Source organism: Ovis canadensis, chromosome 7 (assembly GCF_042477335.2).
Source record: "Ovis canadensis isolate MfBH-ARS-UI-01 breed Bighorn chromosome 7, ARS-UI_OviCan_v2, whole genome shotgun sequence".
Lineage (NCBI taxonomy): Eukaryota > Metazoa > Chordata > Mammalia > Artiodactyla > Bovidae > Ovis > Ovis canadensis.
In genome coordinates, this window is record NC_091251.1 from 89,744,800 (window position 1) to 89,750,799 (window position 6,000).

The window sequence follows — 6,000 nt, forward strand, 5'->3', positions numbered from 1 at the left end:
TTAAGCATCAAAAAAAGATACCAAGGGAACATTTCATGCAAAGATGGGCTCAATAAAGGACAGAAATGGTAGGGACCTAACAGAAGCAGAAGATATTAAGAAGAGGTGTCAAGAATACACAGAAGAGGGACTTCCCTGGCGGTCCAGTGGTTAAGACTTCGCCTTCTAATGCAGGGGGTGAGGGTTCAATCCCTGGCAGGGAGTTAAGATTCCACATGCCTCAGGGCCTAAATATATATATATATATAAAAGGAATATATATATATATATATAAGGAATATATATATAAGGAATATATATATATATAAAAGGAATACACAGAAGAACTGTACAAAAAAGATCTTCACAACCCAGATAATCACGATGGTGTGATCACTCACCTAGAGCCAGACATCCTGGAATGTGAAGTCAAGTGGGCCTTAGGAAGCATCACTAAAAATAAAGCTAGCGGAGGTGATGGAATTCCGGTTGAGCTATTTCAAATCCTGAAAGATGGTGCTGTGAAAGTGCTGCACTCAATATGCCAGCAAATTTGGAAAACTCAGCAGTGGCCACAGGACTGGAAAAGGTCAGTTTTTCATTCCAATCCCAAAGAAAGGCAATGCCAAAGAATGCTCCCTTGCTTACCTTCCTTCATATGTACAAGACCTGTCTGTAGGCGCTACCTGGTTCCTTAGGATGGACTCCATGCTGCAAGGGGAAAAGAACTAGTGCTCCCTCCCTGGGCCTGGATCAGGAAGTTGAGAACCTGGAAATGTGGATATTCCTCTTTGGAAAGGTACACTATCCTTAGGACCTCTCTGAGAACTCCAAAGCTCACTTTTGCATGAGAAAAGCCCAGTTGATGCATGGATTCCATCAGTGTTCTGAGTCAAGCCATCTGATTCCAGCTCAATGTCTCATCACTTTGTCATCCCATCACTTTGGCACGGCAAAGATGATTCTTAATGCTCAATTTGCACTTTGTGCAGAAGAGACTCTTCCTGTGCCCTCCTCTTATGGCACAGTTGGGTGAGAGATGCCTGGAATAAGTGCCAAGCTGATGGTGTCTGTTGTGTGCATGCTGGAGCCAGCTGGGGAAAAGGAGAACGTTCTTTCTATCTATCCCTACTTCACCCTAGTCTTTTAATACCACTAAATTCTCCAATCCTCTTCCCTAAAACTATGTAAAACTGAACAAGGACAAAGGATACAGAATTTAAAGTTTCCACTTCAGGCAGAGCTTAAAGCCTCATGAATCACTTTTCAAAGTGTCCAAAGCCCGCAAGTGGTCTGATCAGAAGGGACATAGCCGTAGGTGTGGCTGGAAGCAGGAAGGTGCAGGCTCAGGGTCTTTTCGGGAAATAAGCCATGCCCACCACTAGATGGCGCTGAGAGACAGCCTCCAACGTCCTAGCAGGTAGTGGCTCACACCCAGGCCTTTGAGATGGAAGACAGGTTATGTTGCCTGGACTAATTCCTCTTCACAAAAAGGAGTTGGCAATAAGAGTTTCTGATAGGATATAAGCCCTGACCTTCTCATAAAAAACCCTGAGCCTATGCCTGATGATCAGAAGCACAGAAGGCAAAGGTGTAATTGATCAAGGGAGACCTACTGGCTTCATACTAAACCGCCCGGGAATGCAGGAACAGCTGCAATGACTATGTCCTCTCATCCATTCAGGTATTTCTGGCCTTCCTTTCTCTGTGAATTCTGGGGAGCGTGTTGGCCTGCTCTTAACAGCAACCACACCCTGGAAGGTGCCCTGCAGGGTAATGCTGTATTCCTGCAGCAGAGGGAACTCCCAGCCTTGTGTGGCGGTCCCCACCTCAGTCCATAGGCCTCTTCCACTGAAGCAGCTGCTTAGAAGGGAAGCCAAGCTGCCATAGCACCTGCCATCTACTTGGACTTGGTCCCTGCCCAGGCCCTCCTGCCCACTGATGTGAGCAGCCATTGTTTTCATCTGTGATGAAAGTTGAGGGAGAAAAAAGACAGCTGGTTTCAAACCACAGTGTTCCAAGTTCTGAAATGATCTATCAATAGAATCCCAGTCAGATGGCTGGATTTACCAGATTCTCATGCCCTGAGCTCCATCAGCTCCAAATTTAGCTTCTCTTTCCCCCTCCCTGCCATCTCCTCTCCCCGATTTCCTCCTTCATCCTACCTAGCCCCCCTCCTCCTGGCTCTTTCTTGCCTGGGGAGCCCTCAGCTACACTGGACAGATCATTCCACATTGATAAATGTCATCATCACGTCAGTTCTACTCTGTGTTCCCCTCTGGGGCTGTTGCTGCTCTCTGAGAAGATCATTGGAATGTGGGAATATGATGTATAACAAACCCGTCAGTACTGGGCAGGATCCAGGTCCGAAGCAGCAGAAAAACACACATCCTTGAGCCTGCTGATCCCAAAGGCCAGGGCCCGAATGTATATTTTGAGTAAGTGCCCCCAGGATTTTGTGACCAGAGGCTAGATGGAGAGTCACTGCCTACCTTCTTGTTGGAATCCTTCTCCTCTACAACCCCTGTCACCTACTCCTCTTAATAGTTACCAGGTCTTTAGTTTTTGCATAGCTTCCTAGTCCTCCACCCCTTTATACCCTCACGTTCACTCTTCATTTAACAACACTCGTTAGGTGTCTATCATATGCCAAGGATGGGGCTAGACCTCTACCTCCACCCCTCAGAGCAGGTAAGAATCCTGCTCCCTGCCCTCCAAATGCAGAGCCCCCCACCCCATCCTCCACCCGGCTTCCTCTGGCTTCAGAGCCCACTGCTGCACTGGACGGATGGGTGACTTGCAGGGACACAAGCGGAAACTGCATTGGTCCTTCCCCGCGTTCCCCACTGGGAAGAGCGTGGATTAACAGCAGGTGTGTCTGCTTCTGAAGCCCGTGTCCTGCGTTCATCCACCACACTTGCCTGGAAAACAGGAAGTGCTCCATAAATATTTGTTAGGGAGCAGCTGAATGAATAAATGAGAGAAGTATCCACATTCGATCTTAGGATACTCCCCCAACACACACACACACAGAGACACACACACATTCTGCCTCTGGGCCATCTCATTTTCTTCCTGCTCTGCACCTCTCTGCATGTCCCATCACTGCCTTCCCAGCCCCATTTGGATGATGACTGAGCCTCCGTGACCCCAGCTCATCGTTGCTCTGGCTGCTCCCAGAGACTTAGCAGTAGAAATAGCCTCCTGATTTCTCTGTAACCCCAAAGCCATCAAGCTTTGCTCCCGAAGCAAAAGGCTGGACAGGGACTGGCTTCAGGGCTCCTGAGACTCTGAGGCCCCTCCCCCTTCTCCTCTTTGCTCCCCTCTCCCCCTTTTACTCTCCTCCTTACAGCAAGTGAGAAACAAGCTGTGAAGGCAAAAGGGTTGCTTTGATTTGATAAGGTTTCTGTGAAGCAGGAGGGCTCTCTTTGGAGTGCAGAACCCTGCTCAGAGAAAACAAGTGGGGTTGGGAAGTGAGGTCTCTGGAAGGCCCAGGACACGGGGAGGACAAACTGTCAAGCATTTCACCAGTTCTCCTAGAGTTATTGCTGTCTCTCAAGCTATCTTGCTTAACTACTGTGCTGCAATCTTACAACAAAAAGAATTCTTTGGAAGCAGATAACATTTCTGGACCTAGTAGGGGAGGGATGCTGGAGGGTACTAGTAAACATTAGACCTCCAGCAAATATTTGTTCAAGAATGCATAATAAAAGCTATCCTTTAGACAGCACTTGCTAAGTTCCAGACGTGTACTATCTCACTGAACCCTCTCAAAAAGCCTAAGCTGCAAGAATCGTCATCACCATTTTACAAATAAAAAATTAACTCAGAAAGCTTAACAATCATCCCAAGGTTATAGCAGCACATAGGTAGTGAAGCTGGGACTCGAACTGTGGCCTGGCTGGTTCCAAGGTTCCCATTCCCTTCCACAGTGCTGCCCAGGGAAACAGGCACAGCCTGGGATGCTGTTGTATTGACTCTGGAGGAATTTCTTCTTTAACTCAGTCTAAACATTGTGGTGTGTGTATATGAACAGACTCTCCTCTCACCCCTAGAGTGGTCAGTTAGAATCTTAAGAGCCCAAATAAGGAATCTGCACTCTACAGCACAGTTACATAAACACTTCAAATGCTACTAAACACGACACAAGCGGGCTGGATGTGCTTGAGGGATGCTAGAAATAATCTCTCACTGGTAAGATGAGTGGCTTTCGAAATAGGGAGGTAGTCAGAAAGATGATCCAGGCCCTCATGTGACAGACACGTGAGAACAAAGCCAGGCCAACTCCCCAAGTCCCGTCAAGCAGGTTGTGGGGCTTTTGGTACCTGCTTGCCGATAAATGTTTGTACATTTGGTAGGTTCTGGCCTTGGTCACACTTAATGCCCCACCTGCAGGAAGTAATGGAAAGGGGACACTCACCTCTCATTTCCAGTGGCTGCAAATATTGGGTTGGCCAAAAAGTTCATTCAGGTTTTCTGTAAGATGATACGGAAACACTTGAACAAACTTTTTTACCCAACCCAACAGGAGACCTTGACTATCGCCAAAGGGCCAAATGGGTTCAGAGCTGTTCACAGCGGGTGCTTATCCAGGCCTCATCCTCCTCTCGGAAAGCTGAAAGGAGGCCTGCGGCTTCTGCGGCCCAGCTAAGCCTTCATCTCCAGGTACATGATGGCTTTCTCCCCTCCTCTGTTCTGTCAGGCCACCTGTACTGATAAGCTAACATCAAGCAGAAACAAGCTTTGGGTGTGGAGGGTACCCTCTCTCTGTGGACCCTTCAGGGGGTCTGGAAGTTCAGAGCCTCTCTCTCAGCTCCATCCAGCCTTGCCTACTCTCCTTCCTCTCCCACAATGGCACCGGCCCAACGCAGCTTATTATTATTATTATTTTGTCTCAGTTTTTCTAAGGTTCCCCTCTTCTATAGGGACTCCCTCATAATCCAGCTTTTTCCTCCAGCTCTCAAATATCATGATCCAGAGGGTAGCTGCGCAGAGGAAATAATTTCCCCACTTTGTTGTCGTTCAGCTGCTAAGTCGTGCACAGGATAAAGTGAGACAGGAAGCAAGGAGATGGTTTATCCAAGCTTGTAGCTGGGCAGCTAATAGATTCCCTGGAACAACTTGAAAGTCCGCTACCACAAATGGACAAATGAAGGAATGAATGAAAGGGTGGGAGAGAGGGACAGGCATCAGCAGATACTGTCCACTGATTCAGCCATAGCCATGGTTTGACTTTGTCTAGGTCCATGGAGGGCTACATAAAAAGTGCTTTTCTTTTTTTTTTTTTTAAATATTTTCAATGCGGACCATTTTTAAAGTCTTTATTGAACCTGTTATATTATTGCTTCTGTTTTGGTTTTTTGGCCAAGAGACATGTAGGATCTCAGCTCCCCTCCCAAACCCCCTGCATTGGAAGGCCAAGTCTTAATCACCGGACCTTCAGGAAGTCCCAGAAAGAGCTTTAAGACAAAAAGACTTGTGGGAAAAAGACAGTGTCTCAGACATTCCAACCCTGAATCTCAGAGTTGAGTTAGGCGTAGGCTAGCCTGAAGGTCCATAAGAATCCATCCTTGGGGAGGTGTGGCACGGGAGCTATGGCTGAGGGTGCCGCTGGGGAGCCAGCCTCACTGAAGCCTGAACAGTCTGTCTCTGATGATTAGGGACCAAAGAGGGGGGCAGTGGAGGAACCCATCCAGAGTTGGGGGACAGTGGGCAGGACCTCTCCAGGCTGCTAGCATGGGGGTGGCTGGGGTCACAATTGCAGCAAAGGCTGGTGGGACAACCTGTAGCATCAGATGGGACACGGCTCTCCCTGTGTGCATTCCTGCCGGCCTGGTTAGTGATTACCCGCCAGGGTCTAAGGCAGTGGGAGTCACTTTTTCCCCTACAGTGGAGGAGGGGACAGGCCCATCTTCCTCCAGGCAACCATTCACCCTGGGGAGTACTAGGTAGGGATTAATAACAGTAAATAGAAGAGCTATAAAACTGAGCTAAGATTGGGACAATTGGGGACATTTATGG